Source organism: Oncorhynchus mykiss, chromosome 9 (genome assembly GCF_013265735.2).
Source record: "Oncorhynchus mykiss isolate Arlee chromosome 9, USDA_OmykA_1.1, whole genome shotgun sequence".
NCBI classification, from domain to species: Eukaryota; Metazoa; Chordata; class Actinopteri; order Salmoniformes; family Salmonidae; genus Oncorhynchus; species Oncorhynchus mykiss.
In genome coordinates this window covers 19646526-19661507 of record NC_048573.1, presented here as the reverse complement: position 1 = coordinate 19661507, position 14982 = coordinate 19646526, and the positions used below count along the sequence as shown (strand labels likewise).

General features: G+C 42.4%; 1 pseudogene; it reads right to left on the bottom strand.

The window, feature by feature from the left end:
* LOC110532966 overlaps positions 1-14982 on the bottom strand; it is an 88044-nt pseudogene that overhangs the window by 42671 nt on the left and 30391 nt on the right.

Sequence of the window (14982 nt, the reverse complement as noted above, 5' to 3'; positions counted from 1 at the left end):
GAAGCCTTTTGGAACTAGAATTGGTGCTCCGGTACCAATTTCCGTGTGGTAGCAGACAGCACAGTCTATGACATGGGTGACTGGAGTCTTTGACAATTTTCTGGGCCTTCCTCTGACACCACCTAGTATATAGGTCCTGGATGGCAGAAAGCATTGCCCCAGTGATGTAATGGGCCATATGCACTAACATCTGTGGTGCTTTACCATCAGATGCCGACCAGTTGCCATACCAGGCGGTGATGCAACCGGTCAGGATGCTCTCAATGGTGCAGCTGTAGAACTTCTTGAGGATCTGGGGACCCATGCCATATCTTTTCAGTCTCCTGAGGGGGAAAAGCCATAGTGCCCTCTTCAAGACTGTCTTGGTGTGTTTGGACCATGATAGCTTGTTGGGGATGTGGACACCAAGGAACTCACGACCGCTCCACTACAGTCCTGTCGATGTGAATGGAGGCAGGCCCTCCTTTTCTTGTAGTCCACGGTTAGCTCCTTTGTCTTGCTCACATTGAGGTTGTTGTCCTGGCACCACACTGCCAGGTCTCTGACCTACTCCCTGTCGGTGATCAGGCCTACCACTGGTGTGTCATCAGCAAACTTAATGATGGTGTTTGAGTCGTGCTTGGCCACGCAGTCGTGGGTAAACAGGGAGTACAGGATGGGACTAAGCATGCACCCCCTGAGGGGACCCGTGTTGAGGATCAGTGTGCAAACATTTTTTTTTAGCCCGTCTGGTAGGCTCGCATCACTGTGCAGCTCACGGGTGGGTTTCCCTTTGTAGTCTGTAATAGATTGCAAGCCCTGCCACATCCGACGAACCTCCCAGCCAGTGTAGTAGCATTCCATCGTTGCCCTGTATTGATGTGTTGCCTGTTTGATGGTTCGTCTGAGGGCATAGCGGGATTTCTTATAAGCATCCGGATTAGTGTCCCGCTCCTTGAAAGCGGCAGCTCTAGCCTTTAGCTCGGATGTTGCCTATAATGGATTCTGTTTGGTAAATGTACCTACGGTCACTGTTGGGACGATGTCGTCGATGCATTTATTGATGAAGCAGGTGACTGAGGTGGTATACTCCTCAATGCTATTGGATGATACCTGGAACATATTCCAGTCTGTGCTAGAAAAACAGTCCTGTAGCATAGCATCAGCGTCATCTGGCTACTTCCGTATTGATTGAATCACTGGTATTTCTTTAGTTCTCTCTTGTACGCAGGAATCAGGATGATTGAATTATGGTCAGATTTGCCAAATGGAGGGTGAGGAAGAGCTTTGTACACATCTCCGTGTGTGGAGTAAAGGTGGTCTAGAATTTTTTACCCTCTGAATGCACGTGACCTGCTGGTAGAAATTTGGTAAAACAAATTTAAGTTCGCCTGCATTAAAGTCCCTGGTTACTAGGAACGCCACTTCTGGATGATCATTTTCTTGTTTGCTTAATTCACCTTTATTTAACCAGGTAGGCCAGTTGAGAACAAGTTCTCATGTACAACTGCGACCTGGCCAAGATAAAGAAAAGCAGTTTGACAAAATAACAGAGTTACAAACAAATGTACAGTCAATAGCACAAGGCAGAAATATATGTACAGTGTGTGCAAATGTAGAAGAGTAGGGAGGTAAGGCAATAAATAGGCCATGGATGCGAAATAATTCCAGTTTAGCATTAACACTGGAGTGATAGATGTGCAGATGATGATGTGCAAGTAGAGATACTAGGGTGCAAAAGAGTAAGAGGACAAGTAACAATATGGGGATGAAGTAGTTAGGTGTGCTATTTACAGATTGGCTCAGTACAGGTGACCGGTGAACTGCTCGGACAGCTAATGCTTAAAGTTAGAGAGGGAGATATAAGACTCCAGCGATATTTGCAATTCGCTCCAGTCATTGGCACCAGAGAACTGGAAGGAAAGGCGGCGAAAGGAAGTGTTGGCTTTGGGGATGACCAGTGAAATATACCTGCTGGAGCTCGTGCTACGGGTGGGTGTTGCTATGGTGACCAGTGATCTGAGATAAGGCGGGGCTTTACCTAGCATAGACTTAGATGGCTTGGTGCCAGTGGGTTTGGCGACGAATATGTAGTGAGGGCCAGCCAACGAGATCATACAGGTCGCAGTGGTGCGTAGTATATGGGGCTTTGGTGACAAAACGGATGGCACTGTGATAGACTACATCCAATTTGCTGAGTAGAGTTGGAGGCTATTTTGTAAATGACATCGCCGAAGGATCGTAGGATAGTCAGTTTTACGATAATATTTTTGGCGGCGTGAGTGAAGGAGGCTTTGTTGCGAAATATAAAGCCGATTCTAGATTTAATTTGTATTGGAGATGCTTAATGTGAGTCTGGAAGGAAAGTTTACAGTCTAAACAGACACTTAGGTATTTGTAGTTGTCCACATATTCTAGGTCAGAACCGTCCAGATTAGTGATGCTAGTCGGGCGTGAGGGTGCGGGCAGCAATCGGTTGAAGAGCATGCACTTAGTTTTACTTGCATTTAAAAGCAGTTGGAGGCCTCGGAAGGAGTGTTGTATGGCATTGAAGCTCGTCTGGAGGTGTTAGCTTATGGCCTTATACAGCTCATTGAGTGCCGTCTAAGTGCCAGCATCGGTTTGTGGTGGTAAATAGACGGCCATGAAAAATATAGATGAAAACTCTCTTGGTAGATAATGTAGACATTGCGTACCAGCTGTTATTGACAAATAGACACACACCACCACCCTCAACTTACCGGATGTAGCTGTTCGGTCCTGCCGAATCACGGAAAACCCAGCCAACTGTATATTATCTGTGTCATCGATCAGCCACGACTCGGTGAAACGTAAGATTTGACAGTGTTTAATGTCCCGTTGGTAAGATTGTCTTAAACAGATGTCATACAGTTTATTCTCCAGTGATTTCCCGGATCTGCGTCCCCTGTGTCTCTGTCTTTACTGCATGCGAATGACGAGATTGAGTTTGGAAGCACAGCTGGACCTTTGTAGTGACTGGGGTGTATTGACCCAACATCCAAAGAGTAATTAATAACATCACCATGCTCAACGGGATGTTCAATGTCTGCTTTTTTTAAAAATCTACCAATAGGTGACCATCTTTGTGAAGAATTGGAAAACCTCCCTGGTCTTTGTGGTTGAATCTGTGTTTGAAATTCACTGCTTGACTGAGGGACCTTACAGATAATTGTATGTGTGGGGTACAGAGATGAGGTAGTGTGAGAATGTTTAGAATATTACCCTCGGAGACCATAACTCTGAAACCTTATGATAGTATGAAATTGATTAGCATCATTAGACTATTTTAATGCTGTATGTGATTTAGTCAGTAGAATTATATCTGAGAGTGTAGTTCGTAGTCAGAATTAATGTTTGTTGACAATATATCTAGTGTCTTGATAAGATTGTCTGTCTGAGCAAGATTCGGGGCCGACCTTGGCTGGGGCACTGAGAACTTCCCAGCGTCTCGGCACTGAGGACTTCCCAGGGTCTCTCCCTACGTCGGCTGGGTAACAGGACAGTGTGGGCGTATGATAACTAATGTTTTGTGTGTAAGTATGTGTGTCACTATAAAATGAAGGTCTTTGTACTGTGCACGCCAGAATGTTCCCGTGAATAAACATTTGACTATTGTGGACTGGGCCTCTGTCTGTTTTCATTCCAACCAGTATCTTACAAATCCTGGTTGCAGACAGAGTCATTAAATTGAATTGGGGTATAAACATTGAGAACCTAATTCTCGTGACAGGTAGTCAAAAATCATGTTAAACACTATTGCACACTGAATGAGTCCATGGAACTTATTATGTGACTTGTTAAGCACATTTGTACTCCTGAACCTACTTAGGCTTGACATAACAAACGGGATTGAATAGTTATTGAATCAAGACATTTAAGCTTTTCATGAATTCATTATTTTGTTACAATTTTGAAAAACATAATTACACTTTGACATTAAGGGGTATTGTGTGTAGGCCAGTGAAAAAAAAGTCTAAATTAGATCAATTTTAAATTCAGGCTGTAACACAACAAAATGTGGAAAAAGTCAAGGGGTGTGAATACTTTCTGAAGGCTCTGTATCTTTATACTTTCTCATGCTCTTCTTAGTTCTTACTGTTTGTGTGTTTTTCTTCTACTTTATGTTATTTTCAACTAACATTGATAGTGATTACTGCATTGTTGGGTTTGGAGCTTCCAAGAAAGGCATTTCATTGTACTTGTACACATTAAAACTTATTAAAACTTGATAAGCCAGACTTAGAGACATACCTAAAGATAAGAGTAGGCACATAAACAATGACATAATATATTAGCAAGGAACAAGGAACAAATATGAAAAAGGAATAACAAGCTTTGACCTCCAAGTCTCAAGATGGGTGTGGGACAATGACCATTATATAATTTATTTGACTAGCAAAGAACACACAGAGACACATGTACCATGTACCTGTTTAGGACAGAATTAGTAGCCCTACCTATTAGTGCAGTACAGAATCCAAACATCATCCTACCTCCCAATGTTCCTCTTTCCAACATAGCAGAACTGCACCAGGCACGTCCTGAAAGAGATTTTAAGAGGGGTGGTATAATGTTATTAATAATAGTCTTGTTCATTACTAGTCTTGTTCATTGGGCGGCAGGGTAGCCTAGTGGTTGGACTAGTAACCGGAAGGTTGCAAGTTCAAACCCCCGAGTTGACAAGGTACAAATCTGTCGTTCTGCCCCTGAACAGGCAGTTAACCCACTGTTCCTAGGCCGTCATTGAAAATAAGAATGGGTTCTTCACTGACTTGCTTAGTTAAATAAAATTTTAAAAAATTACATAGTTGACTTAGTGGTGTGCAAATAGACAGAACGTGTCTCCTTCCTGAGCGGTAAGGCGGCTGCGTGGTCCCATGGTGTTTATACTTGCGTACTATTGTTTGTTCAGCTGAACGTGGTACCTTCAGGTGTTTGGAAATTTATCCCAAGGATGAACCAGACTTGTGGAGGTCTATACATTTTTTTCTGAGGTCTTGGAAGACAGCAAAGGACCTTGTGAAGATGCTGGAGGAAACAGGTACGAAAGTATCTATATCCACAGTAAAACGAGTCCTATATCGATGTAACCTGGAAGGCTGCTCAGCAAAGAAGCAGCCACTGCTCCAAAACCACCATAAAAAAGCCAGACTACCGTTTGCAACTGCACATGGGGACAAAGATCGTACTTTTTTCAAATGTCCTCTGGTCTGATGAAACAAAAATAGAACGGTTTGGCCATAATGAGGAAGAAAAAGGGGGAACACCATCCCAACCCGTGATGCACAGGGGTGGCAGCATCATGTTGTGGGGGTGCTTTACTGAAGGAGGGAATGGTGCACTTCACAAAATAGATGGCATCATGAGGATGGAAAATTACGTGGGTATATTGAAGCAACATCTCAAGACATCAGTCAGGAAGTTAAAGCTTAGTCGCAAATGGGTCTTCCAAATGGACATTGACCCCAAGCATACTTCCAAAGTTGTGGCCAAATTGGCTTAAGGACAACAAAGTCAAGGTATTGGAGTGGCCATCACAAAGCCCTGACCTCAATCCTATAGTAAATCTGTGGGCAGAACTGAAAAAGCGTGTGCAAGCAAGGAGGCCTACAAACCTGACTCAGTTACACCAGCTCTGTCAGGAGGAATGGGCCAAAATTCATCCAACTTATTTTGGGAACCTTGTAGAAGGCTACTAGGATTACATGTCAGGAATTATGAAAAACTGAGTTTAAATATTTTGCTGGTGTATGTAAACTTCTGACTTCGACTGTATGTCCTAAGGCTGTAATTCTATCTAACTTGCAATGAATAACATGTCTTTGTTGACAAATGGCTGCCTGTTCACAAACACAGACTTTTTAATGTGACAATTGACAAGTTTTAGGGCTTCACTGTAACTACAGCTCAGGGTGTGTAATCTTAAACTCGGTTGTTATGACAGGTGAAAGTAAACATCGGCCAAAAAACTGAATGAAATGGTTGACATAACACAGTCACCAATGCTAACATGAAAACAGCCTAACCAGCCAGGGTGCTAGGGTGAGTAAAATGGTCAGAGTGACGTATTCTCTCATTTGTGTCTGGAAGTAGCTAGCAAGCTAGCCAACTTTAGCCAGTTAGCTTGGGTGCTGCAAATCAAATCAGATTGGTCACATACACGTGTTTAGCAGATGCTATTGCGGGTGTAGCGAAATGCTTGACTGCTGTTGTGAGGTCAGAACGCTTGGATCAACCCGACTCCTTGGCCAGTGTCCAGTGTGCGCTCTGAACGCTCCAAGATCGAAACGCTTTGAATTTACGAACGAACAATCCGACTAAAACTGAATTTACGAATGCACAATCTGAGAACAATGAATTTACGAACGACGAGAGCACGCTCTGAGCGCACTCGAACTCCAGAGTGAATTTATGAACACACCCTCAATACATTGCATTCGGAAAGTAAATCAGACTCCTTTGACTTTTTTTGTTTAGTTACAGAATTACTCTAAAAATAAATAGTTTTTTCCCCCTCGTCAATCGACACTCTGGTTAATAATAAAAAAGCAATAGGTTTTTAAACAGGTTTTTTTTCTTTGGAATGACGCTACAAGCTTGGCACACCTGTATTTGGGGAGTTTCTCCCATTCAGGTTGGATGGGGAGTGTTGCCGCACAGCTATTTTCAGGTCTCTCCAGAGATGTTTGATTGGGTTCAAGTTCAGGCTCTGACTGGGGCACTCAAGGACATTCAGGGACTTGTCCCAAAGTCACTCTTGCGTTGTCTTGGCTGTGTGCTTAAGGTCGTTGTCCTGTTGGAAGGTGAACTTTCGCCCCAGTCCGAGGTCCTGAGCAGGTTTTCATCAAGGATCTCTGTACTTTGTTCTGTTCAGCTTTCCCTCGATCCTGACTAGTCTCCCAGTTCCTGCCTCTGGAAAACATCCACACAGCATGATGCTGCCACTACCATGCTTGCTTTACCGTAGGGATGGAGCTAGGTTTCCTCCAGACGTGACGTTTGGCATTCAGGCCAGCAGGCTGTCATGTGCCTTTTACTGAGAAGTGGCTTCTGTCTGGCCACTCTACCATAGGGCCTGATTGGTGGAGTGCTGCAGAGATGGTTGTCCTTCTGGAAGGTTCTCCCATCTCCACAGAGAAGAGTGACCATCGGATTCTTGGTCACCACCCTGACCAAGGCCCTTCTCTCCCAATTGCTCAGTTTGGCCAGGGGGCCAGATCTAAGAAGAGTCTTGGTGGTTTCAAATGTCTTCCATTTAAGAATGATGGAGGCCACTGTGTTCCTGGGGATCTTCAATGCTGCAGAAATGTTTTGGTACCCTTCCCCAGATCTGTGCCTCGACACAATCCTGTCTCGGAGCTCTACAGACAATTCCTTCGACCTCATGGCTTGGTTTTTGCTCTGACATGCAATGTCAACTGTGGGACCTTATATAGACCAGTGTGTGCCTTTCCAAATCATGTCCAATCAAATGAATTTACCACAGGTGGACTCCAAGTTATAGAAACATCTCAAGGATGATCAATGGTAACAGGATGCACCTGAGCTCAATTTCAAGTCTCATAGCAAAGGGTCTGAATACTTGTATATTTATTTTTAATTTTTCATAAATATGAAAACAAAACTGTTTTCGCTTTGACACTATGGGTTATTTTGTATAGATTGAGGAAAATGTTTTATTTCATCCACTTTAGGCTGTAAGATAAGTGTGTAAGGTAAATGTGGAAAGTCAAGGGGTCTGAATACTTTCCGAAGGCACTGTAGAATATAATCTATTGTAATCCTGCATCCACTCAGAGGTTGTGTGTACTCACTCCAGTAGACTGAGGAAGTTGATGATGCCCTGAGGGTTGACCTTGTTCCAGTAGGCCAGCAGTGTGTCTAGAGACAGAGACACAACAGGAGAGAGATAGACACTGAGTCACCAAGCAGGCCAACAGGAAACAATTACACAATGACCAGGCCAGTGTCATTTGGAATGTTACCCATGTCCGCTAAAACAACATAAGTCAGAAATTCTACAAATGAGGGAGCCAATGAAAATGTGTAGATATATTCTGTTATTATGCCTGTATAATATAGGGAAAAAAACAACATATAATATAAAGTATTCATACAGTATCTAGGTATGTATCATAAAACCATTTTAGGTACAGATCTACACAGTACTAAAAAAAGCAACTGTGTTGCTGTCCATAGAGATACATACATTACCATAGAATTACATATACAACTCAATAATAATTCTTTAACAATAAATAATTTCATAGGATCTCTGGATAATCCTATAGTATAATACAGTGCTATAGGCGTATGTAATGTTGTGTTGGCTGACCTTCCGAGATGGTCCTGATGATGTGAAGAAAACACAGCAGCAGTCCTTTGATTTCATAGTGGCCCAGTCTGCCTATGGGAGGGAGAGTAGTACTGCTGCTCATAGTGGAGCCCCGCCGGTGAAGCTGGAGGACAATACACCACAGAGGAAGAAAACATGGCAGTATCAACCCTCCTCTCTCTTAAATACAATCCTAAATGTAAACTTTCAAAATAAAATCATACGTTACATTTCGAAAACAAAATCGGACAATATCTGTCGGGGGGGGAAAAACATGAGATCAGGCTCTCTCTGTCTGTTTGTCTCACCTCAGTGCCCCTTCTGTGAAGCTGAGTGAAAAACACCACAGAGGAAGAAAAAACACAATTGAGAACAAGTGGCTTTAATTCATACCACATAGTAAGAAATATAATCATTAGAAGCTGAGTGTGGCACTCAGTCGTACCATGAGTAAGAAAAAGGATGATTGAAAGCAGAGTGACATCTGCTCTTGTCTTATTACATGACTGGTTTTCTTCGTCTGATCTCAATCCAACATGTTTCTAGAACGCTGACACAGAGTCAAGACACTGGATAGTATCTTTTTAACTATGTGAACCAACAGTTATAGTATATAACGGCCTTCAAGTGTTTGAGAAAGACCCAAGCGTCAATATGTGACCGGAAAAACAACAACAGAGATGAGGCTGCTGTCTCTCTGTCTCTCTCTCCCTCTCTGTCTGACCACAGAGTGAGAAAACATGGTATAAGAACCATGTTTATTTTTAAAAAGAGCAGGATGTGAAACATCAAATTCAATATTTGACTGTTGCTACGATGTTCCCTACTGAACAATGCCCAGGGCATTCTCTCTGGTTGTGTCCCGTATGGCATCCTAGTCCCGTTATAGTGCACTACCCTATGGGCCCTGGTCAAAAGTAGTGCACTATATAGGGAATAGGGTGCCATTTAGGACACCACCTCTGCTTCTGTTTCATTTGTATTGGCCAATCCACCACCCTCCCTCTGTCTCGTACCTCAAAGCTGTCTGGAGTGCCAGAGTCTATGAACAGAGATCCTCTGGAGTCCTCCCTCCTCACCGGGTGGCCATTCTGATTTCCTGGACCTGGGGAGAACAAAGAAACATGTTTACATAGCTTCTCAAATACATTTTGTGGGCGGTAGGTAGCCCAGAGGTTATAGAGGTGGACTGGTTAGAAAGGTTGCTGGTTCAAGCCCCAGGCCAGGTGATACAGAATAAATGGAGATTGAATGGGCCTCTTATGTCATTACTAACACTACCATTCTGCCCTCGAGCAAGCCATTTAACAGCAAAAATATAGGCACTGCACTGTGGTTGACCCTGTGCTTCTTGATGTGTGTGGCACCTTAATTGGGGAGGACGGGTTGGATGGAATTGTATGAAACAGATGGTGTCAAGAGATCCTCTGGTTTCCATGTATTTAATACTGTTCCATTTACTTACTCCATTCCACACGTCCTCCCCTCACCAGCCTCCTGTGGTGTGTGGGTTTGGGGAAAAAAGCAGAAGGAGAATTTCTGTTCTAACCAAATGGACAATAATGTATTATTGCTCTGATGTTTTGGTTCAAAAACATCAGAGCAACATTTTGATGGGACATGATGCCGTTCTAATGGGTCTGCTCACCTGCTCTACCGTACAGACAAACACACAGCGATGAGGGGTTAACACATTGAGGACAGATGTCCCACTGACCGTGGTCTTTATCGACGGCCGTGCTGGTCCTGCGGCTGTCCATCGAGCTGGTTGATCTCAAGTCATCTCTGGAACCCTGCAAAAGCAAGGGACAACCATAGGGTTGGGATCAATTTCATTTCAGTAAATTCAGGAAACTAACTGAAATACCAATTAACATTTTCAGTTAAAACTCCAAAACGTCAATATATGATTGATATATCATGAGACTAGCTAGAGTAAGTCAGGACCTCCAGGGGTGGAGGGACTCACGGTGAAGCCCAGGCCAGGGCTGGAGGTGTGTCGCTGGGCAGACAGCTGCTTGAGGTTCTGGTTGAGCAGCTCAAGCTGTTGAAGGTACAGCATACAGATCCGGGCCTGCTGGTTCTGACATGCAGAAGGGGGGGATGAATAGAGTAACATCAAGTTAATAATTAAGTTATTATAATTTGACAGGTTTTCCAACAATCTCAAGTTATAGCTGTCATTAATTGCATAAATCCCATGGGTTCTGCAGAGGCCGTATACCCGTAAACGCCGCACGGCCCATGCAGACGTCGGATAAACACTGTAGCTAACCACCTTTGTCGTAATGATGCCTAAGCTAAGGAGCTAACTACAAAATAAGTGGCAATGTGCTTGACTAACACATGAACTGTGCAACTTAGTAGGGCGCTGTAGATTCCAACAGGCCACTATACATGATCAAAGTGATTGATAGGTGGTATTCAGCAGTGAGAAAAGTATGCATTATTTACTTTGAAGAACTACAAAATAGTGTTTTTGTCAGACAGCATAAGGCAGCAGCTCTATAGAGATGAGACCCTGAATAAAATAATAAAGTCATCTAATAAAACAAATGTAATAAACACAACAACTGAAGTATTTTACTAAAGTAAAGTAAAGTGAATAAATGATGGTTAGTAAGTGATAAGCAGTAATGGACAGTCACTACCATCATGGGACTTTTATTCATTGTTTTATTCTGTATCTACTGTATTATGAGAGGTACACTATTCGAAAGCTGGCCTTTATCGCAAAGCTTGGCTACCAGTGACTATTTGCATCTACAAGGCTGATACAGTATGGATTTGCATAACAGACGACTTTCTTATCTTGATTCAGGAGAGACAGTGAACACTCCTCACTCCAGGAGCTAACTACAAAATAATAGTGGCATAACTACAAAATAATAGTGGCATAACTACAAAATAATAGTGGCAATGTGCTTGACTAACACATACAATTGAGGAAAATGTATTTGGAAAACAGTTAATTCCCCTTTTTTTCTGTGCCCTTTTTCCTTATACATCAGTGTATTAATGGACGAAGTGGAGAGCTACCATCCAGCTTGAGGGAGGAAAATAGTACAACTACAGGGGGGGGGCAGGCTGGAGCGGTAAGCTAGAGATATTTCTCCTTGCCCAAGTTGTTTTCATTGGCTCAGCTCCAACTTCAGATGGATGAGTCAAAAACCACAATGTGCCAAATAGAATCCTACTGTTGCGTAATTTGGGTTGTTTTTCTTACAGGCGTGCTTTGACGTCAAATTGCATGTATGGTACGCAAAATGCGTGCAGGTTGGCAGGTCTGCCGTCACCCCCTCACCTCATTCTGGGTGTAGCTGTCTGTCTGTCTGTCTGTCTCCACTTCCTCCTCACCTTGTTCTGGGTGTAACGGTCATCCATGGCGTGTTTGATAAGCAGGTTCTTCAGCTCGGCCACTGCTAGCTGTCTGACCTCTGCAGGGCCTCGGCCACCTCCCTAAGCAGCAGACCCACCAGGAAGTGGTTCTTACAGTACTCCTCCGTCAGCGCAGACTCCAGGCTATGGTCTGGGGTCAATGGTCAACATGGTTAGGTCATGTCCTTAATCACAGCCTATTTCCTGGCCAAAAGCAGTGCACTACAGTGAGCTCCAAAAGTATTGGGATAGTGACACATGTTTTGTTGTTTTGGCTCAGTACTCCAGAACTTTGGATTTTATACAATGACTATAAAGTTAAAGTGCAGAGTGTCAACTTAATTTAAAGCGCAGACTTTCATCCATATCCATGAACTGTTTAGAAATTACAGCACATTTTGTACACAGTCCCTCCATTTTAGGGAACCAAAAATATTAGAACAAATTCATGTGTATTAAAGTAGTAAAGCTTGTAGTATTTGGTCCAATATTCATAGCACACAATGATTTTTAAAAATTATTTTTATTTTACCTTTATTTAACTAGGCAAGTCAGTTAAGAACAAATTCTTATTTTCAATGACGGCCTAGGAACAGTGGGTTAAGTGCCTGTTCAGGGGCAGAACGACAGATTTGTACCTTGTCAGCTCGGGGGTTTGAACTTGCTAGTCCAACGCTCTAACCACTAGGCTACCCTGCCACCCCACATCAAGCTTGTGCATCTAGAAACTAGTTGGATTTTGTTTGTTTTGGTTGTGTTTCACATTATTTTGTAGTCAATAGAAAATAAAGTAGTGTGTCATTTTGGAGCAATTTTTATTGTAAATAACAATATAATATGTTTCTAAACACATCTACATTATTGTGGATGCTACCACGATTACGGATAATCCTGAATAAACTGTCAATAATGATGAGTGAGAAAGTTAGAGGCATAAATATCATACCCCCCCAAAGATAACCTCCCCTGTTATTGAAATGATGAGAGGTTAGAATGTCTTGGGGGTATGATCTATGTGCGTCTGTAACTTTCTCATTCATCATTATTCACGATTCATTCAGGACTATCTGTAATCATGGTAGAATACACATGAATGCAGAAGTGTTCAGAAACATATTCTATTCTTATTTACACAAACAAATTACCCCAAAATGACACAATGCATTCTTTGCCATTCATTTCTAATTTACCACAAAGTAATTCGAAACACAACCAAAACAAAACAGTAAATGCATCCAACTAATTTGTAGATTCACCAAGCTTGATGTAGTCACTGCGTGCTATGAATATGTGACCAAGCACTACACTTTTGTATAAAAAGAGCTGTGATTTCTGAACTGTTCACCTGATATGGATGAAAATTCCCTCAAATTAAAGCTGACATTCTGCACTTTAACCTCATAGTAATTGTATAATTTCAAATCCGAAGTACAGAGCCAAATCAAAGAATATGTCACCGTCCCAATACCCAATGTATAGGAAATACACACGGGTACTAGCAACAGGTGCAGTCTGCCCTGCTTAAATATATAGGGGCGCATCTATGATTTCAATCAACCAATCTCTTTAACATGCGACTGAATGGTAGCATTCAAGTGACATGGTAGATATCCTGTTTCACTCATGGAATGACATGCCTGACAAATTACAGGGAGAAATGCGACAACATCACATGTTGAACACATGGACTCTGCAACATTTTTCTCCAATGCAAAACACCACCACCTTCTAACCAGGGAAATCAGAGAAAGGGATTATGTTCACAAATCTGAAACACCACCACCTTCTAACCAGGGAAATCAGAGAAAGGGATTATGTTCACAAATCTGAAACACCACCACCTTCTAACCAGGGAAATCAGAGAAAGGGATTATGTTCACAAATCTGAAACACCACCACCTTCTAACCAGGGAAACATCACCACCTTCTAACCAGGGAAACACCACCACCTTCTAACCAGGGAAACACCACCACCTTCTAACCAGGGAAACACCACCACCTTCTAACCAGGGAAACACCACCACCTTCTAACCAGGGAAAGCAGAGAAACACCTATGAGACCATGAACACTTTCTACATGTAATTGTATATGTTTTGATGTACAGTACTAGTCAAAGGTTTGGACACACCTACTCATTCAAGGGTTTTTCTTTATTTGGACTATTTTCTACATTGTAGAATAATAGTGAATAAATCAAAACTATGAAATAACACATATGTAGTAAAATATATTTGATATTCTTTAAAAGTAGCCACCCTTTGCCTTGATGACAGCTTTGGACACTATTGGCATTCTCACAACCAGCTTCATGAGGTAGTCAAATGGAATGCATTTAACAGGTGTGCCTTGTTAAGAGTTCATTTGTGGAATATCATTCCTTCTTAATGCGTTTGAGCCAATCAGTTGTGTTGTGACAAGGTAGGGGTGGTATATAGAAGATGGTCTTTTACCAAATAGGGCTAAGTCCATATCATGGCAAGAACAGCTCAAATAAGCAAAGATACATTTTGATACTGTTAACCATGAGATTCTCATCACAAAATTGTCCAAGTCCAACTTTTCCCCCAATGCCTTGAGATGGATGAAATCATACCTTGAAGGCAGAACTCAGTGTGTCAGAGTGAGCAATGAGCTGTCGCTCACTCTTAGCTATGATGTGGGCGTGCCCCAAGGGTCAATACTGGGGCCCCTCCTGTTCAGCCTGTACGTTAATGATCTGCCTTCTGTCTGTACTGGGTCTGAAGTTCAAATGTATGCAGATGATACAGTGATATATGTGCATGCAAAGAGCAAACAACAAGCTGCACGAGAACTCACTACTGTAATGGTCCAGGTTACAAAGTGGGACAGTGACTCGTGTTTGCATCTCAATGTGAAAAAACTGTTTGCATGTTCTTCACAAAGAGGGCAACAGATGCTACTGAGCCAGGGGAGAAGCTCCAGGTGGTATCTGATTTTAAGTACCTTGGCATCATACTCGATTCCAACCTCTCTTTTAAAAAGCATGTGAAAAAACAAATTCAAAATAACCAAATTCAACCTAGCTAATTTCCGATTTATACGAAATTGTTTGACTACAGAGGTAGTAAAACTGTACTTCAAATCTATGATACTCCCCCACTTAACATACTGCTTGACTAGTTGGGCCCAAACTTGCTGTACAACATTAAAACCTATTCAGTCTGTCTACAAACAGGCTCTCAAAGTGCTTGATAGGAAGCCCAATAGCCATCATCACTGTTACATCCTCAGAAAGCATAGGCTCCTG